This window comes from Hypanus sabinus, unplaced genomic scaffold (genome assembly GCF_030144855.1).
Source record: "Hypanus sabinus isolate sHypSab1 unplaced genomic scaffold, sHypSab1.hap1 scaffold_1018, whole genome shotgun sequence".
Taxonomy (NCBI): Eukaryota; Metazoa; Chordata; class Chondrichthyes; order Myliobatiformes; family Dasyatidae; genus Hypanus; species Hypanus sabinus.
The window spans coordinates 130001-142108 of record NW_026779070.1 but is presented as its reverse complement, the minus strand read 5'-3'; the positions used below and the strand labels follow the sequence as shown (position 1 = coordinate 142108).

Genomic DNA, 12108 nt, shown 5'->3' with positions numbered 1-12108 from the left:
CAACACACCACCGGTGAAACAGAAAAGGAGACTGCGGCAGCATCGGCCATTTCTAAAGGAAAAGATCAACGAGAACTGCGCAAGCGTAAAGGAACGAGCATGCGCAAAAGAGAGCAACCAGAACTACAAAATCCAGCAACGACTGAAACCGACAGTGAATCGAGTCTGAGAGAGAGGCGGACTCTCTGGAAAAATCAGACGAAGATGGAGAAGAAGAAGAAGAAGATGAAAGTTCCTCTGAAAATACAAAAAAAGATGTTGAGGCAAATAATGCATAAATTAAATGCATTAAAAGTAATTAAAAGTAACCAAAAAGTAATTAAAGAAAACAATAACAAATATGGAGGCTATGTTTGATAAAATGACAAAGAAACAGGAAAAAATGGAAAGGAAAATTACAGATTTGGACGTCAAAATGGAAGAAATGGATGGAAGAATGAAGAAGATGGAAGATGATAATGATGCCTGGACATCAGAAAGAAAACAACTCGTGGGAAAAATTGATAAGCTTGAAAATTTTAGTAGACGCAACAATATTAAAATTGTTGGACTTAAAGAAGGTACCGAAGGAGAAGACCCAATATTTTTTTTTCAAAAATGGATTCCTGAGAAATAGGAAATGGGAGAAGAAACTTTAATTGAGATTGAAAGGGTGCACAGAGCCTTAAGACCAAGATCTCAAGATGATCAAAATCCGCGATCAATTTTGATAAGATGTTTAAGATACCAGGATAAAGAAAAGATTTTGAGGGCGGCTGTCCAGGGTGCTAAAAGAAGAAATGGTCCGTTGATGATAGCAGGGAAACCAGTTCTTTTTTATCCTGATATAAGTTATAACCTTTTGAAGAGAAAGAAAGAATTTAATCCAGCTAAAAATGTTTTATGGGGAAAAGGTTATAAGTTTTTAATGCGTCACCCAGCAACACTGATAAATTTTTTGGAGGAAGGAAAAAGATTTTTTTCTAATTATCAAGATGCGGCGGTGTTTGCACAAAAACTTCCATCTCTTCGTTAATTAAACGTAGCGATTTCTAAATGTAATGGTTAAAGACGAAGACAGAGAAAGCAAATGGAACTGATGGACATTTAAGGACGATATAAGGGAGAAAAGTAAAATTTTAGAAATATTAATTGAGAATAGTATGTTTTTTTATATATACTTTTTATGTTGCGGGGGGCTGCGGAGCTTTGAATCGGTTACTACGGGATTCACGTGTGTAATCATGGCGATTGCCATGACCCGTACAATAGGGGGGGGGGGGGGGGGTAATGTTGTGTTTTTTATCTTTCACAACATTAGTAAGGGGGTATTTTGTTTTTTTCTTTATTTTCTATTTTTCTTCTATTGTTTTGCCTGGATGATTGGTGGGGACACACATAGCAACATGGTGACTTCTAAAAAGATTTCCCAGGATGCAATGAAAGTTGAAAGATTAGGTATTATTAATGTTAGTGGGCTTAATGGACCAATAAAAAGAAAAAGAATTTTAACATATAATAAAAAAATGAAAATAGATATTGCTTTCTTACAAGAAACTCATTTAACGGATATAGAACATTAGAAATTAAAATGAGACTGGCTTGGAAATGTTATTGCAGTTTCACTTAACTCAAAGGCAAGAGGAGTTGCAATTTTGGTTAATAAAAATTTACCAATTAAAATAAAAAATATATTAATTGATTCGGCAGGAAGATATTTAATTATACATTGTCAATTTTTTTCAGAACTATGGACTCTTATGAATATTTATGCACCAAATGAAAATGATGTAAAATTTATATAGGAGGTCTTTTTGAATTTGGATAATGCACATGATAAAATATTAATAGGTGGAGATTTTAATATTTTGTTTAGATCCAGTTTTAGATAGATCAACAAAGGCTATTACAAAATCAAAAGTAGCAAAATTAACTCTATCATTGATGAAAGATTTAAATTTGATTGATATATGGAGAAGAATCAATCCAAAAGAAAGGGATTATTCATTTTATTCAAATAGACATAAAACATATTCAAGGATAGATTTTTTCCTATTATCAACAAATACTCGATAGATTGAAAAATGTGGAATATAAAGCAAGAATATTGTCTGATCACTCTCCTTTAATAATGACAATGATAATGATAGATAAAGAGGAATCAATTTATAGATGGAGATTTAATTCAATTCTACTAAAACGTCAAGATTTTTGTGATTTTATGAAAAAGCAGATACAGTTCTTTTTAGATACAAATTTACATTCAGTTGATGATAAATTTATATTGTGGGAAGCAATGATAGCATATTTGAGAGGCCAGATAATAAGTTATACTTCTAAAATTAAGAAGGAATATAAGATAGAAATAGATCAATTGGAAAAAGAGATTATAAAATTAGAAAAAAAATCTCAAAGAAATATGACAGAAGAAAAACGAAGGCAACTTATTAATAAGAAGTTAAAACATAATACACTCCAGACATATCGAACTGAAAAAGCAATTATGAGATCTAAACAGAGATGTTATGAACTAGGTGAATTTCTTGCATGGCAGTTAAAAACAGATCAGATTTCTAAAACAATAAATGCAATTCGAACAAAAGTGAATGAAATTACTTATAAACCTCTAGAAATTAATGAGGCTTTTAAGAATTTTTATTCTGAGTTGTATCAATCAGAATCAAAGAATGATGACGTTAAGATAGAAGAATTTTTATCACAAATAACTCTTCCAAAATTAAATACAGAAGAACAGAAGGGATTAGGTATGCCTTTTACACTGAAGGAAGTTGAAGAAGCTTTGGGATCACTTCAAAGTAATAAATCTCCAGGAGAAGATGGTTTTCAACCTGAATTTTATAAAAAAGTTTAAAGATTTATTAATTCCTCCTTTTATGGAGTTAATATATCAAGCGGAAAGAACGCATAAACTTACATAATCTTTTTCAACAGCTATTTTAATAGAATTGCCAAAAAAAGATAGAGACCTTTTAAAACCAACATCATATAGACCTACTTATTTATTAAACACCGATTATAAAATAACAGCAAAAATCTTATCTAATAGATTATCTAAATGCTTACCAAAATTAGTGCATATGGATCAAACAGGATTTAGCAAAAATAGACAATCGGCAGATAATGTAACTCGGTTATTTAGTATAATCCATCTTGCACAAAAGAGGGAGGAAATGAGTGTGGCAGTTGCTTTAGATGCAGATAAAGCATTTGATAGATTGGAATGGGATTTTTTATTTAGGGTATTGGAAAAATATGGACTAGGAACATCATTTATAAAATGGATTAAAACCTTAAATACTAATCCCAAAGCTAAAGTAGTGACAAATGGTCAAATTTCAACATCATTTCAGTTAACCAGATCAACTAGGCAAGGTTGCCCACTATCACCTGCTTTATTTGTGTTGGCAATAGAACCACTAGCTGAATTAATTAGAATGGACCCAGATATTAAGGGTTTCAGAGTTAATCAGGAAGAATACAAGATTAACTTATTTGCTGATGATGTTCTACTTTATTTAACAGATCCATTACATTCACTACGCAAATTATCTTATAGACTAGAAGAATATGGGAAAATATCGGGTTATAAAATAAAATTGGGATAAAAGTGAAATTTTACCTCTTACTAAAGGAGATTATAATCAATGTCGATTAATAACTCAATTTAGATGGCCAGCAAATGGTATAAAATATTTAGGTATAAGAGTTGATAATGATATAAAAAACTTATACAAATTAAATTATTTACCACTTTTGAAAAAAATTCAGGAAGATCTTGAAAAATGGATGGCATTACCAATAACATTAGTAGGTAGAGTAAATACTATAAAAATGAATATATTCCCTAGATTACAATATTTATTTCAATCATTACCAATACAATTACCCCAGAAGTTTTTTCAAGAGTTAAACAAATATGTGAGGAAATTCCTCTGGAAAGGTAAGATGTCAAGAATATCGTTGGAAAAATTGACATGGAAATTTGATCCAGGAGGATTACACTTCCAAATTTTAGGAATTATTATAAAGCAAATCAACTTAGATTTATTGCATCTTTTTTCGAGAAAGATAAAAGCGGCATGGATTAGAATAGAATTAGATAAAGTAGGAGAAAACGTACCAGAAGATTTTATATACAAATGGGAATCTAAATGGATACGGCAAAAGAAAGAATCTCCTATATTAAAACATTTGATTGATTTATGGAATAAGATAAATGTTGATGATGAGACAAAAAAATCTTTATTAGCAAAGAGATCTTTAATTCAAAATAGACTTATTCCTTTCACAATGGACAATCAACTTTTATATAATTGGATTCAAAATGGGATTAGATATATAGGGAATTGTTTTGAAGGAGGTATATTAATGTCATTTGATCAATTAAAGAATAAATAAAAAATATCAAATAACACTTTATTTTGTTACTTTCAATTAAGGGCTTATTTAAGAGAAAAAATAGGTCAAACAATGTTTTGCCGAAATCTAATGAAATAGAAATTTTAATTCAAAAAGGAAATAATAAAAAAAATATATCTTGTATGTATAATTTGATTCAAAGACAGGTATTTAAACAAGGAGTCCATAAGTCAAGACAATAATGGGAAAGTGATTTGAATATTAAAATTGAAGAAACAAATTGGTCAAGACTGTGTCTTGATAGTATGACAAATACAATAAATGTTCGGTTAAGATTAGCGCAGTATAATTTTCTACATCAATTATATATTACACCAAAAAAAATAAAAAAAATTAAATCAAAATTTATCGGATCAGTGTTTCCGATGTAACCAGGAAACTGGTACTTTTTTACATTCGACATGGTCTTGCTCTAAAATTCAACCTTTTTGGACAAATTTAAAACTTTTACTGGAACAAATTACAGGAACACCATTTCCTCATAATCCAATATTATTTTTACTAGGTGATATTGAAGGGATAAAACCGAAACTAAATAAGTATCAGAAAGAATTTATAAAAATTGCACTGGCAGTAGCCAAAAAAGCTATTGCAGTTACTTGGAAATCAGATACACATTTAAGTATAGACTCTTGGAAGAAAGAAATCTATGGTTGTATTCCATTAGAAAAAAATACTTATAATTTAAGAGATAAATATGAAACATTTCTGAAAATTTGGAGCCCTTATTTACAAAAGACAGGATTAAATCTATAGATGCTCTGAAGATGAAACAATTGCTTATTAGGGGAAAGAAATAAATATACATATTAAAGTTATTACGAATTCCATGGAGCATGTGGAGATCTTCCAACAACAAGGCATTCTTTCTTTCTTTCTTTTTTTTCTTTCTTTCTCTTTTTTTTCTATAGGGCAGTTAGGGGGGAGGGGTTAAGTGGAGGGGGTAAGGGTTATATACATTGTTTTTTCATATTTTACTTTGTAACCATTTAAAAATGCAATAAAAAAAGTTAAAAAAAAAAGAAATGAAGACCGGCTTTATTACAAATCCACGATTGAAAGATCCTACACTGAGGCCGATCTGCATTGCTGCAACTCTAAATCGAATCTACTTGAAATCAGTTCAAGCCAGGAAGAGGTATTTGTCAGATGAACTGAAGAGCAGTATATATATAGATAGATAGATAGATAGAGAGAGAGAGAGAGAGAGAGACAGAGCTCCCTCCGTACGGTCTCATCACACACTCCGGGGCTCAAAGTCAGAGATAGGCTCCAGCATCACCGTCCCAACTCACACTCCCTTGATCAGACACAAAGTGAAGCTCACTCCACACCGTCGCATCACACACTCCCCGGTTCAGACACAGAGTGAGTCTCCCTCCAGTACGTCCCATCACACACTCCCGGTGTCAGACACAGAGTGATCTCCCACCACACCGTCCCATCACACTCTCCCGGGGTCAGGCACAGAGTGAATCTCCCTCCACACCGTCGCATTACACACTCCCCGGTTCAGACACAGAGTGAGGCTCCCTGTATCTTGCCATCACATTCTACTGGTGTGAGATACAGAGTTCCTTCCACACCATCCCTTCGCGCTCTCCCTTTGTCAGACGTAACGTGACGCTCCTTAAATTCAAACTTTAATGATAGTAATTTATTTTCACAGAATTTTGTTGAGAAATCTGTCCGCGACCAAGGCAGTTCATACTGGATTGGAAAATGCAACTATGGGTGAGATTTGGGGTATTGCAAGTTTCTTAGAAAAGAGTGAGTCGGGGATCGGTGCAGGCTGAGTGAAGGGAGTGGGCAATGTGTTTAGTTTGGGGACTGACACAGACTGCGAGAGGGGAGTGGGCAGTGAGATTAGTTTGGGGACTGACACAGACTGCGAGAGGGGAGTGGGCAGTGAGATTAGTTTGGGGACTGACGCTGTTTGCTAGAAGGAGTGGGCATTGATATTAGTTTGCGGACTGATAAGGGCTGTATGGAGAGCGTGTGCAATTGGCTTTGTTTGGGGATTGACAAAGTCTGTTGGTAGAGTGTGTGCAGTTGAATTAATGTGGGAACTGACATGGGCTGTGGGAAGAGAGTGCGAAGTGGGAGTGTTTTGGTGGTTGACACTGATCTTTAGGAAGAAGGCTAGGTATTGGGTTTATCGTGGGGACTCGCGCGGGGTCTTGGAGTGAAAGTGGGATGTACACGTATTTTGGGGACTAACACGGGACTGTGGGGAGAGACTGGAGCTGCAGAGCTCTTTTGGGAACTGACCCAGGTTGTGGGAGAGAGTGAGGCAGTGGGAACACTTTGGGGCCTAGCACATGTCTGTGGTGAGGGAATGACGGAGGGGTGTACATAGGGGACACACACAGATCTGTGGGGAGAGAATAGTTCAGTGGGAGTACTCTGGGGACTGAGACACGTCCGTGGGGAGAGCATGGGAAGCGGGAGGTGTTTTGGTGATTGACACAGGTCTCTAAGAAGAGGGTTGAGCAGTGGGATTATTTTGGGTTCCGGCACGGGGCTGTGGGGAGAGAGTCAGGCAGTGTAGTTTGGACTGACACTGATCTGTGTGGTGGGAGTGGTGAGTCTGAGTACTTAGGCAGAAAACACAGGCCTGTGGGGAGACATTGAAGATGTGGCAGCACTTTGAGGACTGATATGGGGCCTTGGGAGAGACTGGCGCTGTGGGAATATTTTGGGGACTGACAAAGGGCTGCAGGGAGAAAGTGGACCATTGTGAAAATTCTGGATACTGACACAGGGCTGTGCTGGGAAAGTGGGATTGTGGGAAATTTTGGGGTGCCGCAGGTCGTTGGCGAGAGTGGGCGTCAGTGATTTTGGGGACTAACACACGGCTGCCTGCTGAAGGTACGCTGATATTGCTTACCCCTTCTTGATAGGAGAGTGGCCTCGAATATCGTGTTCCAAATGAAGGCTGGAGTCTTCGAATGCATTGAATGTGGATGGTACCCTCACTTTGAACATTGCAGTGAGGATAAGCGTTGCTTCATCTGCGAGAAGTCGGCGCTTCTGTGCTCAGATCTTTCTGAAAAGATCTAGGATCTCTGTCAACAGTCAATAGGGTCGACTTAAACAAGTGGCAAAAGCGTCTTTATCTCACCGACTCACATTACATCATCAGCTCTGCCCCTCACCCTTGCCTTATTATCTTTCCCTCTATCGCAATCTTACCCACCATCTCGCCCACTCTTCACCTTCGTTCCTCTAAACACTCTCTCTCATCCCTCTCCACTCCCGCCTCTTCCATTTCATCCGCATTTTCTCCCTCCCGCATCTCGCCTCCCTTTCCCCGAACTCTTCCTCTTCTATCCCTGTCTCTCTCTCTCGATTCTCTATTCCCCCTCTACACACTCTCCCAATCCCTCTCTTTCCCTTTTATCGAACTCAACTCGCTCTCCCGCTTCTGTCTTCAGCTACTCTCACCTCAATCATGCGCGTCAATGTTCTCGATACCCCAGTCCTGTGGAATAAGAGTGCATGTATTCGCCTTATCCGTGCCCCTTGTAGTTTTGTACCGCTCTACATGGTCACAAAATAAAGGCTGAAAATTTCCGACTGCACCATAACTCAGCTCCTAAAATCCTGGCAGAAACTTCGGAATTCTCCCTCTGTAATCTTTCCAGTTCGTTGAGATTTTTCTCAGAGCAAGGCAAGCAGAACTAAACTCCATACTCCATGTGCGGCCCGACCGACGTCATTTGCAACTGCAACGTGACCTCCGACTCCCGTACTCAGTGTCCTGACTGATGAAGGCCAGCGTGTCAAATGTCCTGTCCACCAGTATCGCATCTTCTCTACCGGATTCACGGTCTGTTTTATTATCTGTGACGCAGACCACCTGAGATTTGTTCTTTTGAAGGATCAGTGGGGCCCTAATATGTAAAATTACCGTCAAATGCAATAAGCTAATAAATGCCGCAAAAAATGTGGAGGTGGTGCTCATACGTTCAAGAAAATGCTAGCGGAAGGGAAGAAGGTGTTTCTGGTTCATTGAGATTTCGGCCTCCTGTTCCTCGTCAACCCTCCTTCCCAGACGACCATCCTTGTCACCGTCCGCCAAGACTTCCTCTGCAGCCCTCTCCGTTTCCGCCACCGCATTCTTCTTCCACACTTCTTGACTCTAGCAACCCTCCGTTCACTGCGCTCCGTGCCGTCTTCGTCATCTCCTCCTTCTCCAACACCTCTCCAGGTCTCCCTGATCTGCTTGATCCCCTGCAGGTCCACCCCGCTTCCATTAACCGTCTTCCTCCTTTACACGTCTCCCTCTCACTGTTTATATAGAAGTATGGCGAGGAAGGGGGAGAGGTGACGTCTAGTGTTACACCAACCAGCTCCCTTCAAACGGATATTGATCTCTCGGTTCTGAGCCTTTGCTCTATTCTGTGTGGACAAAACTTCATCCCGAGTGGGGTGGTGGGCGGATGGGGTGAGGGTAGATGTGCGGAAGAGATGCGTTAGACCACTTTAGACCAGAGCCAGTGCAGACACCCCTTGCGGCCAATCCGCTCAATAACAGGTAGACCAGTTTGGATGCTTCTGGATGGGAGGAGAGGGGTGCAAATGACCAAGCAGGGGAAAGTCTCACCGGTCAGGTCTCTGACAGAGACTATGGCTCTGTGGCTCAGAAAGGAAAGGAGTGAAATTTGGCGAGCTTTATCCTGAGGGTAGTCTTTGTTAGGTGAGCAGAAAAGAGGTACTGAGGACGAGAACGAGATTTCTCAATGGTATGCGGTCGATATACTAACCAGTATATCGGCAGGAAAATGGAGCCGGTTCTGCAAACTTTGAAAGAACATTCAGTTTAAACTGTGACTGAAATGTTAGGATTTGGAACGAAGTCTTGAGATATCTGTATCACTGGGCGCTCCTGCTCGGAAGCTGCGACCTCTGCAAACCGAGCGGTTTATTTCATTTCAATTCAATTCATTTCAAGTTTATTTGCAATTCCATCACATATGACCGCCAGGGCCAAGCTTCAAAACACAACACCAACTGTCACACGATACACCAAGCTCACGTAATATGTATAAAATAGCAAGTTAGCAAGCATATGTAGGGTATCAGTGAGATATATTCACGCTTTATGTACAGGCGCACACACGCACGCGCGCGCACGAGCACATGTATATATAATCAGCTTGAGGTCCTAGACAGTGTAAAAGCCACCGAAATCTAGAAACTACAACAACTGCTCTTGTGTTCTGCCGAATGAACACTGGGAGACAGCACAGACTCCTGCCTGGAGATCGCGCCACACCGCCCCTCGTTGTGCAGCTCCTTCATTTTCTCCGCCATCTGGCAACTCTCTCAGTTTACACCTGAACCGGAGTGGAACTAATATCCCAACGGGGAGGTTTGCCATTAAGAAAGGGGTCGATGTGTTGTTTAAGCTAGAGTTGCAGGGGGATGATAACCAGAATGATTGAACAGAAAGTTGAGTCATTGTTGGGACAGATGTTGTTAAGACCTCAGATAAAGTCAGCGAGCAAAATGTTGAACCTGCTGGATCTCATGTTCTGAGCTACGTCCATTTCAAAGCAAGAAGTATTATACGAAGAGTAGATGAGCTCAGGGTCGGAGCCAACGATTGAAAGCATGATAGTTTAGCCATTGGTAAGATTTGTTTGCAGGAGGGGCAAGTCTGTTAGCTCAGCCTTCCAGTTTACCGCTGTTTTTGTCGTACTAATGTTTATATAATTTAAGCTAAGGTGGGGCTTCAGAGGTGGAACTGAGGATTGAGAAGGGTATGAACTCGTTCATGGGGCAACATTATCGACCACCGTACAGTCGGGGGATTTAGAGGAACAAATCTGTGGAGAGTTCGGAGTCTGTTGTAAGAGACATCAGGTTGTGGCATCGGGTGAGTTTAAGATTCTTGGTACTGACTGTGAAAGGACCACTGGGATAGTTTTCTTAATCAGTTAAGGAAGGAACCTTAATCAGCAGATAGTTAGTCCCAATGAGAGAGTGCAATACTTGATCTCATCCTAGCGATTAGGACACGCCAGGGGTCAGAAGTGTGTGTCAGGGAACAATTTGCATCTAGTGTTGGTAATGCCATTAGATACAGGATAAGTATGGAAAAGGATAGATGCAACCTCGAGTTAAGTTTAGTTTTGAGGTTTATAACAATACGGGATGCAAGTAGACCAGAGAGCTTGTATCTTTTACCCGTAGGATGGAAATGTCTAATATTAGAAGACCTGCATTGAGGTAAGAGCGGGTAGGTTCAAAGGAGATGAATTTGGCAAGTTTTTGTCGTCACAGAGATTGGCGGGTAATTGGAAAGTTCTGGCAGCTCTGGTGGTGGAGGTAAATCCATACAGACTTTTAACTGGCTCTTCTATAGGTACGTGGGTGTGCAAGGAATGGAAGGAGACAGATGTCGGGAGAACAAATTCAGAATTGAGATATCACAATTCTTGAACCAAAGGGTCTGTTCTGTTGTGTGATTTACCTTCTCTGCTCTGTAGAAAGAGCAGAGTGATCTGACCTCATCCGGTGGAAAGTGCAGGGAGTTAGTTTGTGAAAAGGAACTTGACGATTTATCGATAACAAGAGGGAACGACCAATTCACAGAAGGCATACGGCATGAAAAAGACGCACAGAGACACCATCTTCAAAGGGACACTGAAAACCCCCCTACAATGCTTTTGTATCACAGACACAACCCTCGTCGTAATACGAACACGCCCCTCATAGTGACAGCCACACACTGATAGACCCGGTACTGCAACAAGGAAACTTCCTCGCTGTGTGCATAGGGGTGATAGAGATATATAGAGATGTATTTAGACCGAACGTGCAGGATACAGGAACCTGGGTGACAGACAGTGCAGATCCAGAGACGTGCAGAGACCCCTTGTGACCAACCCGCTCAATAGCAGGTAGACCCTTTGGATACTTCTGGATGGGAGGACAGAGGTGCAAATGCTGAAGCTGGGGAAAGTCTCAACGGTCAGGTCTCTGGCACTGACTGTGGTTCTGTGGCTCAGCAGGTATGGGTTGAGATGTGGCGAGCTGTATCGATAGAGTGTTCCTTGTTAGTGGAACAGAAAAGAGATACTGTGGATGAGAACGAGATTTTTCAATGGTATGTGGTCCCCAAAGTACAAGGATATAGCTAGGATTGGGGAGAATGCCTTATGAGGCATTCCTTTTCTCCTTGCAGCGACCGAGGAAGAGAGATGAATAGGTCGACGTGTATACGATAATGAGAGGCATTTATCAGTGGATAGTGTTACGAAGGATGAATAACTCTGGTGGGCAGAAGGGTGCAAGGTTGTCAATGTCCCCCTCCCCTGGGAGAATCACAAACTGTTGCTGTTACCACGCTGCTAACGAGAGAGTAGGAGAGACAAAAGAAAACATGCCAGGACATCTGTTACCGATAACAGCCTGAGAGAGAGTTATGTTTATCCACCATGTTATGACTCCCGAAAGACGTATGGCTGCGGAGAGGGCTGTTTACTTGGTACTATTCTGTTCATTAAAATTCCTCAGTGGGCAGCCGGAGTGGGCTGGTTTGATGGGCTAAGCCATTCAAAACTGATTGACACCTGAGACCCCGTGAGTGGGGATAAAAGTGAGGTCTGGGGTGTCACCCCCTCAGACGCAGCAGGAGACACACTAGTGATCATCAGAAACCCACGAGAAAGTGTGGGG

General features: G+C 40.1%; 1 long non-coding RNA gene across 2 annotated transcripts in view; it reads left to right on the top strand.

Moving 5' to 3' along the window:
* The window catches only part of LOC132386131 (uncharacterized), a 31811-nt gene that overhangs the window by 19234 nt on the left and 469 nt on the right, over positions 1-12108 (top strand). The window contains exons 5-6 of one of the 2 annotated variants that reach the window (XR_009509409.1): positions 6089-6153; positions 7323-12108. The exon at positions 7323-12108 is cut by the window's right edge and continues 469 nt beyond it. This is a non-coding gene — a long non-coding RNA (uncharacterized LOC132386131). Of the gene's footprint in view, positions 1-6088 lie in introns of both variants that reach the window. The other variant, XR_009509410.1, reaches the window with a different exon arrangement.